Here is a 12,116-nt window from a genome sequence, read left to right on the forward strand (position 1 = left end):
GAGAATTCTTGCCTCTTTCCAATCACATCTGCAAATATTCTTCACCTTCCTGGGAGTAAATAGCTTGAGTCTGGAAGTGGAAACTTATTTCAAGGAGCAAAGTCGCTCCTGACAATATGTTTTATTCCCCTGGACTTCAACTCCCTTGAACAGTTTCTTTGCTTCCAGTTCTCTGGTAGGAGGATGCCATGGAGTTGCAAATACTAGTGGTTCAATCCTGCTTGAGCCAAGACATCATTTCTGTGAGTACCAGGTCTATAGCCGAGGTTCTTTTCATTCCGGTTGGCTGAGCAGGTGTTGTTCCTAAGCCCTAAAATCCCTGTTCTGGTACAGCTTCATAAGTGGTTGGCAGGCTTGAAAAACTTAGAGGAGGATCGCTGCTTAAAACACACAGCTGTGCCCTGAGCATGTGCCCTTGGGTATGCGGCTCGGGGTGACCGCCAGGAACACCAAGGGCTGTCAGGAGCTGGGAGGCGCTGCTTCGTGACCTGAGTGCTGGTTATGTGGAGACAGTCACTTTGCGATGACTCACCCGACATTACAGTCGTGATTTGCTTTCTTTTCTCTAGGTAGGTTTAAGCTTCCTAAACTTTTTTTTTTTTAATATAGTAATACACACAGATTAAGAGCAAGGCTTGCAAAAATATACTAAGGAGAAAGTCTTCTGAAAATAAGTCTGTAGGACAAATTTTTAAAAAATCTTCCATTGTTTTACTTTTTAAATGTGCTGAATGCAAGTAAAACAAATAAAGCATTTCCTTTCTTCTTTTTTAAAGATTTATTTATTTAGGTATACAAGAGTGGGGTGCAAGCCAGGGGTACAAGGGGTGAGAAAATTCTCCAGTGACAGTGGGGAGCAGAACAAGCAGATGTACTGAAACACACTGCTGTGGGGTCTTGGCCATCTATCCGTGGCCACGCCCTTGTCTGAGCCCCGCCCCCTGAGTGTGGGTGGAGCCTAACCAATGGAACACAGAATGTATGTGATTGTGTGCTGGTGGTAACTGAACGTGAAATGCAGCTTCAGACTCTTATCTCCCTTGCTGACTTGGAGGAAACAAGATCTATCTTAGGGAGCCTGGTCTGGGAAGGACTCCCTCTGTGATGTCCTTCCAGAAGAAAGTAAAATGGTCTGTCTTAAATCACAAAAAGCTGAGTTCTGCCATCAACCTGAGAGTATGAAGCTGATCCTTCCCCACTGGAGACTCCACTGTGACCACAACTCAGCCCATGTGATGGGGGTGCAGGTGGTGGCAGGGTCTTTTTCTGTGCCGTGCATAGGAGCAGGAATAAGAATTCCTGCAGTAGGAATTTGAGCCTGCTGAGTGGCAGCTGATTCCTGGGGACACACCAGACACCTCCACTCTCTCTGGTCTCAGTCTCTAGGAGGCCCAACAGATCCTCAGTGTTTCCGAGCTGTGCCCCAAGAAAATCCAGAACTGCAACCAGTTGAAGGTGAACGGTCAATCTGCACGTGGCCTATTCTACCTGCAGTCAAGTCTGGTCCAAGTGAAGGAGTACCTGGCTGAGGAATTCAGAACCCAGGCCCTCGAGGACAGAGAAAGAACCCAGAATATGACCTCTCAGCCTGCCCCGTTCTACCCTATCCCCTCTTATAGTTTGGTAATTAATGTCTTTTCTGCAAAGAGAAAAGAAAGGCATATTTTCACTTCCCACCCCAATTTCCTAGGTCAGAAGCTCCAGCAATGTGTATTTTAACAAGTCCTCCAGTGACTCTGATGCTTGGTAGAGACTGAGAACTAGAGGCTGAAAGAACAGCATCTTGAGTTATGTTTGTGCAGTAAAAATGAGCACACCAACTGACCTAAACTAAGGTTGACTGTGTCCGGCTCAGTGCTGGCTCATCGTTAAGCACTTTATGTGCCTTACCTAGGCCAGAGGCTCTTACCTTAAAATGTTAGAACAATAAGGACATTAGAACAATGAGCATCTTTTTTTTTTTTTTTTTTAAATTATTGATGCTTGGGCCCAACTCCAGAAAAACAGGATGAAATGGCCTGGTGGAGAGCCTGAAAATAGGCTATTTTTAAACACTTCCCTGGGGATTCTGATTTACAGGGGCAGGCGAAAAGCACACCTCTCACCCCTGACATCTTGTAGCTGAGTGGCTGCCACTCCAGCCATGATTTCTGTACTAGTAAAATGTGGATGATGATTCCTACCCTTTTGCTCTCCAAGATTACTATGTGGAATAAATGAAATAAAAAATAAATAAAATAAAAAATGTGAAATCTTATAACTACTCCAAACTGTGAACAAGATGAACTTGAATGCCCAGCTGCAGTAGAGAGAGAAACCCCAGATTGGGGCAGGCAGTGTGGGGTGCCGCTCCGCTCCTAACTCCCTCTGTCTCTGACTCTGCTTGGATTGACAACTCCACCTCCTCACACCACAGAGACCCACCTCACCCAACCATCCTCTCCCCACTTCCACTGACTCAAGTTCAGTGCTGTGTAACAGACTCAGCAGAAGATCAGGACAACTTGAAAGACTAAAGTGGTGGAGCAAACACCTTGAAACTGCTGGAAAGCTGTGCACCACTCCCCCCTCTGGGGATGGTGCTACCCTCTGTTCTTCCTCCCCTGGGCCTCCAGGCACCCACCTCCCAGCTACCCTTTTCCTGCCCTCCCTGGCTTTGAGTCCCTGACTTACTACCTCATGCCCCTCCAGCCTTCACTGGCATTTTGCTGTCTCTTGGTCTCTTTTCTTTCTGTCTTTCCTTTTTTAAAGATTTTTATTTATTTATGCATACAGAAATGAGGTACAAGCCAGAGGTGTAGGGGTGGTGAGAGGATTCACCAGAGACAGAGAGGGGAGCAGAACAGGCCAACTAATGAAATACACTGCTGAGGGGAGCAGCAGGCAGGTCAGGAGAGGTCCGCCACGCCATGTGGGTCACCTCCGGGATGGGGATCAAACTCACAGTGAAGCGGCTGTGGCCATATTGCAGTGCTATGTCCTTACCGGCTGTGTCACCAGGGAGGGCCGTATTGACCTCTTTTCTGTCCCATCCTTGCTTTGTCCAGAAGGATAACTTGTCTGAGACATAAATTTCTCCTCAAGAGGTTTGCTAAACAAAGATACTTGTCTCCCAGAAAAGGAATCTTGCCCCATGTGAACCTGCTATAAAAAGTACTGGGAACTGGACCCCTCCCTGCTCTAGCAGACAAGAGACTAAAGTCCTCTGCATAGATTCGAAGTGTGAAACAGCTTTGCAAAATCAGATGCCTGCGGGAAAGTCGGTCTTTTCGCCTTCACTAACCTCACCAGCTTTTCCATCTCCACAGAACATGTTTTTTAAAGGAAGAGATTAAATCCCTTCCTTGTCTTCCTCTGTGCATAGGTAGCATCAACATATCTTTAGGTCAAAACAACTTAAAACCAGAAACCCTCCCACAATTACATTTTTATTGTCAGTAACTCACTGTTCCTATTATATAATTAAATTTAAACTGTGGTTATAGAAATTGTTCTCATAGAGTAAAATCTCTCAAACTGTTCCTGCATTTTTTGTTTTGTTTTGTGTTTAAAGATTTATTTATTTATGCATACAAGAACTGGCGTATAGGCCAGAGGTGTAGACCTGCTTCCTGGCTTTGAAACCTCCCTTTGATTAGCTAATAAGCTTTTAACTGTCATTGAGATTTTATTTCTAGTTAGCACCTGTTTTTTGCTTTTTATTTTTCTTCTCCTCACCACTTAAACAGAACTACTAACAGCACTGACTTTGGAAGTAGGTGATCAGGGTTCCTATCTTGGATTTCCCCCTTGCTGGTAGCTAAACTATGGGTTATCTCACTCCTTGCTACTCTAACTGTGGTCTACAAACCAGCAGCAGCAGCATCAACTGGGAGCTTATCACAAGTTGCAGCTGCACAAGCCTACCCCAAGCCTCATGCATAAGGATCTGCATTTTAACAAGAACTTCATAAGAATCATGTGCTTCAAAGTCTTAGCATCCTGTTATAATTTCGCTAAGCCTCAGTTTCCTCATTTGTGAAATGGACATATCTCACTGGGAAGGGCACTATGAAAATTATAGGAAACAATGTATGCAAAACATAAGCACAGTGACTTGGAGAGCCTTCAATAATGATAGCTAATATTTTATTAGTTTTTTTTTTAAAGATTGATTTATTTGTGCATACAGAACTGGGGTGCAGGCCAGAGGCTCAGGGACGGTGAGAGGCTTCACCAGAGACAGAGTGGGGAACAGAACAGGCAGATCGACGAAGTACACTGCTGAGGGGAGCAGCGGGCGGGTCAGGAGAGGTCTGCCACGCCATGTGGTCACCTCCGGGGCAGGGGGGGATCAAACTCATGCGGAAGTGGCTTAAGCTTCTCAGTGCAGTGCTTTAACCCGCTGCGCCACCAGGGAGGGCCTATTTTATTAGTTTTTAACTGTAACAGTTCTGTGCCTACTAAGGCTTGGTGTTCTAGCTCAAAATAGAAACTAGCAGGAGCTGAGACCCTCAAGGTGTAGTGCTTGCTCTGTGCTGGGCAGATGTAGAGTGGGTAAAGCAGGCAGAGATCTGAAGAGGAAGGGGAGAGATCAACCTGGTCCCTGCAAAGCCAAAGACTGAGATTTGCTATTTAGGTTCTGCAACCTTCAGTCTGAGTGACAGGGGGGAGGGAGAGGTAGGAACAAATAGCACTGGATCAGTGAGTGCACTGCATCCTCTTGCTGTGATGTGTTTAGTCATGGCAAGAAATTGAAAACATTATTTGGTATTAAAAATGGATATGGGGGCAGTACATACAGTATAGTTCCACTTATATTAAGTTCTGGAACAGACAAAACTAAGCCAAGAGCATAGAAATCAGAATGTCAGGCCCTCCCTAGTGGCTCAGTGGGTTAAAGTACAGCACTGTGAAGTTGTTCACAGCATAGCCACTGCAGCACGAGTTCAATCCCCAGCCCCCCGGCCAAGGAGGTGATCCACATGGCACGGCAGACCTCTCCTGTCTCACCTGCTGCTTCCCTCAGCAGTGTATTTCATCCAATCTGTCTGTTCTACTCCCCACTCTGGTGAATCCTCTCACCCTCCCCTCACCGTACCTCTGGTTTTTACCTCAGCTCTGGTATGCATAAATGAATAAATCTTAAAAAAAAAAAAAAAGAAATCAGAAGGCCCTCCCTGGTGGCGCAATGGGTTAAAGCACAGCACTGAGAAGCTAAAGTCACTTCAGCATGAGTTCGATCCTGCCCTGGAGGTGACCCACATGGCGTGGCAGACCTCTCCTGACCACCCACGGTTCCCCTCAGCACTGTACTTCGTCGGTCAGCCTGTTCTGCTCCCCACTCTGTCTCTACTGAATCCTCTCACCACACCTGTACCTTTGGCTTGTACCCCAGTTATGTATGCATAAATAAATAAATCTTTAAAAAAAGAAATCAGAATATCAGTTGCTTTGGAGAGGGTAGGGGATATTGACTGGAGAGGGGCTCGAGGGAACTTTCTAGGAGAATAGAAATGCTCTGGATCTTGATTGTGCTGTTAGTCAAAACACATCCAAGTGTACACTGCATGTATTTCAGTAAATCTGCCTGGTCTGCTTTCTATTCTGTCTCTGGTGAATTCTCTCACTCCCCACCCTCAGCTTCTCTGGGCTACATCCCAGTTCTTTTATGCAAAAGAAAAAAAGAAAAAGAAAAATATCCACTATAATAATTAGCCACATTTAATTAAGTCATGTGAAACAGAAGTTAGGAATGAAGGGAGACCCTCTCTTCCCTCTGTTTTCTCAGTTTGGGAATAAACCAGACTACCAACAGTGAAGGACCTCTAATACAAGACAAGGAACTAAAACTAATACCAGGCAAAACTGGGGTGCCCCAGGACCTCAAACTGGTAAGAGGAAAAACTCATGCCGCCCCTACTAAATGTTCATGCTCATCCATGCACATAGGAGCAAAGTAATCAAACTCTGTATGTGCAAAGACCTTTAAGCAGTGAAAGTTTCAAAGGGAATAGAGAGAGGAAGAAGAGGCATGGGGTGAGAAACAGATCCCCAATCAATCTCTAAAATTAGCCAACCCCTCATGGGCAAGTGTTCAGCAAACAGGCTAGGCCCAAAGTAGAGCAACGAGGCCCAAGAGCAGAGCAACTAGAACAAATCCACTCCTGGTAGAAAACATAAGAAAGAGGTTGAGTAGGGCCCAAAGGGTTGGCATAAAAAGGGAGAATTAAACTTCAAATTGTGCCAGCCAAGCTGAATCTACCACAAGGTCAAGATGGCAGCTGCCATAGTCCCTCAAAAGAGCAGGATCTTGTCACTTGCCAAAGAGTTAAAGTTGAAAAAAGAAGGGCAGGGCCCTCACCAGTGGTACAACCGCTTCAGTGCAAGTTCAATCCCCAGCCTCGGAGGTGACCACATGGCGTGGCAGACCTCTCCTGTCTCACCCACTGCTCCCCTCAGCAGTGTACTTCATAGATCTGCCTGTTCTGCTTCCCATTCTGTCTCTGGTGAACCCTTTCACTGCCCCTGCACCTCTGGCCTGTACCCCATTTCTGTATACATAAATAAATAAATCTTTAAAAAAAGAAAAAAGAAGAGCAAGAGCACCTCTATGTTTGGTATCTTAAGTCTAACAGGGCAATTCAGGTCCACCCCTAGTTCCCAGCAACCCCCTCTTCTCCCCGTGCAGAGATGGGGAGTTAGGGAGATGGCATTTATGTCCATGCCTCTGTGACTATGTCATACAGCCATTTCTTATACCTCTGTCCTCAGCCCAACCTTACCAGTCACCCACCATCTGTGGCCATTGTAGACAAAGCCGAAAACCAGTGTGGACAGCAGCGGGGTTGAAAATCCTCTGTTAGACATCCCCAGAGATCTGGAACTGACTGTCTAGCAATACTGCACAATGGCTCCCGCATCTCAGTGAGAAGGGGCTTTAGAGCCATCCACTCAAATAGTTTCTCTTTACGCGGACTCATGTCCCAGGTCACATACCTGTGGCTTCTTTTTGATCCCAACTATTATGCCACAGCTTCCACTGGGCTTATGGAGGGGAACAGGCTCTCCCCAGCACCCCCGTGGATGGGAATAGCTTTCAGGGAATGTGTCACCACACAGGGCGTGGTGCTTGCTCTTTTCAGGGTTAGTGCTTTGTCCATAAACTTGGCCTTTGGCAAATACCACCAGTCTGCACTGGTCTATCTTTCAGGTCTGTACTGAAATACAGGCCTGAAGAGGACCTCTGAATCCCTGCCCTCCTTAGTCCGTGTCCTGGACCATCTCCTGACCCCTAAATACACTGGAGGCTATACTTCAACTTAACACAGACTATTCTCCACATTTCCATCCAGAAACCACTCACTCAGCCTGTTTTCAATGTGAATCTTGACTCCAAAAAGAGAGTTTTCTCCCTTTAAATCTTTATTTCCTATTTCAGTATTAACCTTTTTCTCAGAGATCCAGCAGTAGATGGCTATTCTTTCAGGGGAAACCCTACTTCCGCCTTCAGCGGGAAATACCCCAGAGGATGGGTGGATTATTCAGGCTATACACACGCGCACACACACACACACACACACACACACAGACTCACTTACTCACTCCAGCCTACAAAGAGAAAATGTGGTCTTCAGTGGTTAATGACAGAGCCAAGCCGACACCAGAACATAGATCTCCTGCCTTCCAGGCCAACTCTAGTTTCTTTGATTGGAGCTGAAATACTCTGCTTGGATTCCACTGCACACTCTGCAAGCCACTTAATGTCTCTGCAGCTTAGCTTCTTGACAGTAATTGGGGACGATAATAGTTACCTACTTCATAGGGATATTCAGTGGCTCAATTAGAAAAAGCTTCTATGGTGCTCGAGTCCCATTATTAGTTGTAATAGTATGTCTGTCGGTATTGACCGAGCTTTTGGCTGGGTAGAAAATGTTTTTTCCAAGGAGGAACCATAAAAACCAAATTTTAGTTTCTTTTGGAAAAACAGAAACAGACCTCAAAAAGCTTCAGTGTTTCCAAGCCCTCCTTATCAATGGACTATTAAGGCAAGATGTTGGTGTGAAATATTCAAGTGAGAAATTCCTGCCTCACAAGGTGATTCTGAGTTGATAGCCATGGACAAACAAAAGTGTTTGCATTGTGCAGATTCACAGACATCAAATTAGGACAAAAAAGGGGTTACTATGAAGCTATCCACAGCCACTGCAGCGTGAGTTTGATCTCTGGCCAGGGAGGTGACCCACATGGCACACCAGACTTCTCCTACCTCACCCGCTGCTCCCCTCAGCAGTGTGTTTCAGTCGATCTGCCTGTTCTGCTCCCTCCTCTGTCTCTGGTGAATCTCCTCACATCCCCTCCCCACACCAGTGGCCTGTACCCCAGTTCTTGTATGCATAAATAAATAAATCTTTAAAAAAAAAAAAGAAACAGGAGTAGGGAGAGATAGGCTATCTATCTTAGGTGCTTAGAAATAAAGTTAGAGGCCCTCCCTGGTGGCGCAGCGGGTTAAAGCACAGCACTGAGAATCTAAAGCTGCTTCCGCATGAGTTCAATTCCCGCCTGCCCCGGAGGTGACCACATGGCGTGGCAGACCTCTCCTGACCCGCCCCTGCTCCCCTCAGCAGTGTACTTCGTCGATTTGCTTGTTCTGTTCCCCACTCTGTCTCTGGTGAAGCCTCTCACTGCCCCTGAGCCTCTGGCCTGTACCCCAGTTCTGTATGCACAAATAAATAAATCTTTTTTTAAAAAAAAAGAAAAGAAAAGAAATAAAGTTAGAGTTGTCTGGGTAAAATTCATATTCAATGTTTGAAAGTAGTGCTCTGTCTTAGTCAAGATACAGGATAAGCATGGAGATTTCCCAAGCCCAGGGGCTATTCAAGACAGGTAGTTTCTGTCACATACCATACAGTCCAGAGGTGGTAACTTAGGGATAGTCATCAGATCATTGCTTGTGAGATTGTCACCATCTCCCATTGCTAGAAAGGGAAAAGGAACTGTTGATAGACAAAACTGAGGGGCATCCTTGGACCCACAGACCTGCATGCTTTAAATGGGTTCTGCCACCTGCTGCATAAAAACAAAGCTTATTCTTAGTGTTTAAGAGTTTCAATAGAAAGGAATTTCAATAGAATTAGTGTGCAAAGCACAGAGAGAGAAGAAAGGATAATAGTTTCCCACACCAAAGTTACCCATACCCTCATAGGAAAATGTTCAGCCAATCAGGGTTGGTTCAAAGTAGGGCCACTGAGGCCCAAAGTGCATTCCTGTCTAAGGTACTTTCTGGCAAGGAATCATAAGAAAGGGACAGAAGGAACCAGGCAAGTCTGGTAGGAAAGAAGCAAAATCAAAACACAAGTCAAGATAAAGCCATTGTCAGCCTCCCCAAGTGTGGCTGTTTCTTCACACATCTCTCTGTTCCACATGCTTCTGCCATATCTTCTCTCCCAAGTCATCACTGCCAGGTTCTTGTCAGCTTCTCCTGGCTGCTCAGCTCCACCTTTCATTAGGAAGGGCAGAAACATGGAACCTCCCCTTTTTAGAGTACACTTTTACAGAACTCTAATGGAAGCACACATCCACCTTTTCCTAGGGACAAGAGCTACAATTGCTACCTGTATTATTTTCTCTTCCCCATTGGCTAGAACTTAGTCTAGTGGCCATACCAAACTGCAAGGAGAACTAGGAAATGTAGTCTTTGCCCCAAACTAGGAGTAACTACAGGAGGAAGCGCAGCCTTTCTCACCAGCCTTGACAGAGACAGGAGACTGCAAAGGTGAAATTGAAGAGTGCCCAACATCCAAGACTCTAAGAGACTCATCAGGAAAAATCAGGGGTGTGGATCTGGAATATGATTGACAAAATGAAAATCAAAAGAGGTGGTCAGCTCCTGGGGGACCATGTGAAGTCAGAGACTGACCCAGCCCATCCAGGCCTTCTAAGCTCTTTGAAAGCCCCCTTCTTAGAAAATCAAGGGTACCTGTGCCCAGAAGTCTACCCAGTGTAAGAAAACACCCAATTGGAGGCCTGAGCCTGTAGCCCTTGATCCTGACCAATAGTCAGAGACCAAAAAGGAAGGCCAAGAAGGTGCTCTCCCAGAAGGTAACATCAGTTACTTGAAGGAGTTTTTCTACATTTTGTTAAAGAAAGGAGGGGAGGACAGACAGAGGAAGAGGAGGAGGCACTTCCAACTCCACTTCAAAACCCTCTAGCTGCTCTGGGAATTTCTGGAATAATGTCATGTGCATGTTGCTTGAATGACAATCTGGTTGGTGGGAATAGACCATCCTGAGAGGGAGGAAACCTCTACAGATAGTAAGGCTTTGTAACCTGGTTGCCAGATGAGGGAAACTGACTGCTAAAATTTCTCATCAAACAGTTCTCAGATAGTTCCAAAGCCTGAGGCTTCTCTTACAACATTCATGCCTGACCCCTCCATTTGTCAAGAAAAATGCCGAGACCTGGAGAATTTACTGTTAAAGGTCATAGGATTGAACAAGAGAGAGAGAGAGAGAGAGAGGAACAGATCCAGAATAAACCCAATTACAGCAACACCAACTAACTGGTGGACCATCTTACCTAACCGCCTCCCCCACACCCCCCAACTCTCTGCCTTTCCCTGGATTATTTTGAATAAATGCCATCATCAAGTCACTTTGGATGAAGTAGAAAAGCCAGTAATTCCTTAACATAACTGAATGTGTCATCTATGTCTAACTTTCTGTATTTGTCCACACACCTTTCCCTCTTATGCCTGAATCCTTGTTCTCTCTTAGACACCGGAACCCAAGGCCTGCCTGCTCTATTGGGTTGCTATCTTCATTGTCTGTTAAGTTTCTTTTAATCTTAGACTCCTACTTCATCTGTTTTCTCTTCTTTTTCCTACACAGTTCCTAAAGGCCTGGAATTACAAGCTCCATCTTACCGGTGTCACTCATCCCCTGTGCTTCCTGATGATTGTTGCTAGATCCTGACTTGGTTTCATCCAGGTAAAATTTAGTTTCATGTATATAATTCTTTCAACAGGACATCCACCACATGGATGGCTCTGTCTGTGACATTAGTAGACTTTGGTAATTATTTTCTCCATATGCCCTATCAATAGGATTTTGTAGAATGTGATGTCCTAAACCTTTTATTCTATCTTTAATTACTGGCAGGAATACTTCTCTTGACGGAAATATCCCTCCCTCAGTCACTTGCTCTGTGGAACATCTCACATAGGAAGCTCTGCTCCCCTTACTTACCAGTTTTCAGAATAATGAATTGTTTCCTTATCATCTCTCAGAAGGACTAGAGGTATTTTTGTTTTGTTTTGTTGCTTATGAACTTGTGAATTTTTACATGTGTAACTCATTATCTTTTGTGGTTGTTTGTACCGATGCTCAAAGCACCATTTTGTGGCTAGTAGCAGCTTCTAAATGTCCAGTTCTGAGTCCTTTTGACAGCCCTCCATTAGTCTGGCATAGCTTCTGTGCTTCATAACATGTTTAGTATGTCCAGGCTTATCTTGTACATTTCTCTCCTGGGGCCTGGAATCAGTCATTGCCTTAAAAAGTCTAAATGTTTAGTTTCTTAATAATAAATGTTATTTAGACACCACAATCTGGGTAGTTTAAACCATTTTTGAGAAAACCTTTCTTTTTAACTTGAAAAGCTTTGGGAAGGTCTTTTTTTTTTTTTTTAAAAGATTTATTCACTTGTGCATACAGAACTGGGGTACAGGCCAGAGGCTCAGGGGCGGTGAGAGGCTTCACCAGAGACAGAGTGGGGAACAGAACAGGCAGATCGACGAAGTACACTGCTGAGGGGAGCAGCGGGCGGGTCAGGAGAGGTCTGTCACACCATGTGGTCACCTCCGGGGCAGACCGGAATCGAACTCATGCCTAAGCGGCTTTAGATTCTCAGTGCTGTGCTTTAACCCGCTGCGCCACCAGGGAGGGCCGGGAAGGTCATTTTAATTCAATAACTAAATCACAAAGTTGAACAGAGTGTGTTCTAGAACAGCACTGTACATTGCAACTTTCTGCACGGATGAGCTTTGTCCCTTTTGTCTGAGCTGTCCTCTCTGATCCCACCAGCTACACGCACCATCGCGAGGGTGGAATGTGGACAGTGCAACTGAAGAACTGCATTTT

Source organism: Condylura cristata, unplaced genomic scaffold (genome assembly GCF_000260355.1).
Source record: "Condylura cristata isolate star-nosed mole 26May11 unplaced genomic scaffold, ConCri1.0 scaffold00004, whole genome shotgun sequence".
NCBI classification, from domain to species: Eukaryota; Metazoa; Chordata; class Mammalia; order Eulipotyphla; family Talpidae; genus Condylura; species Condylura cristata.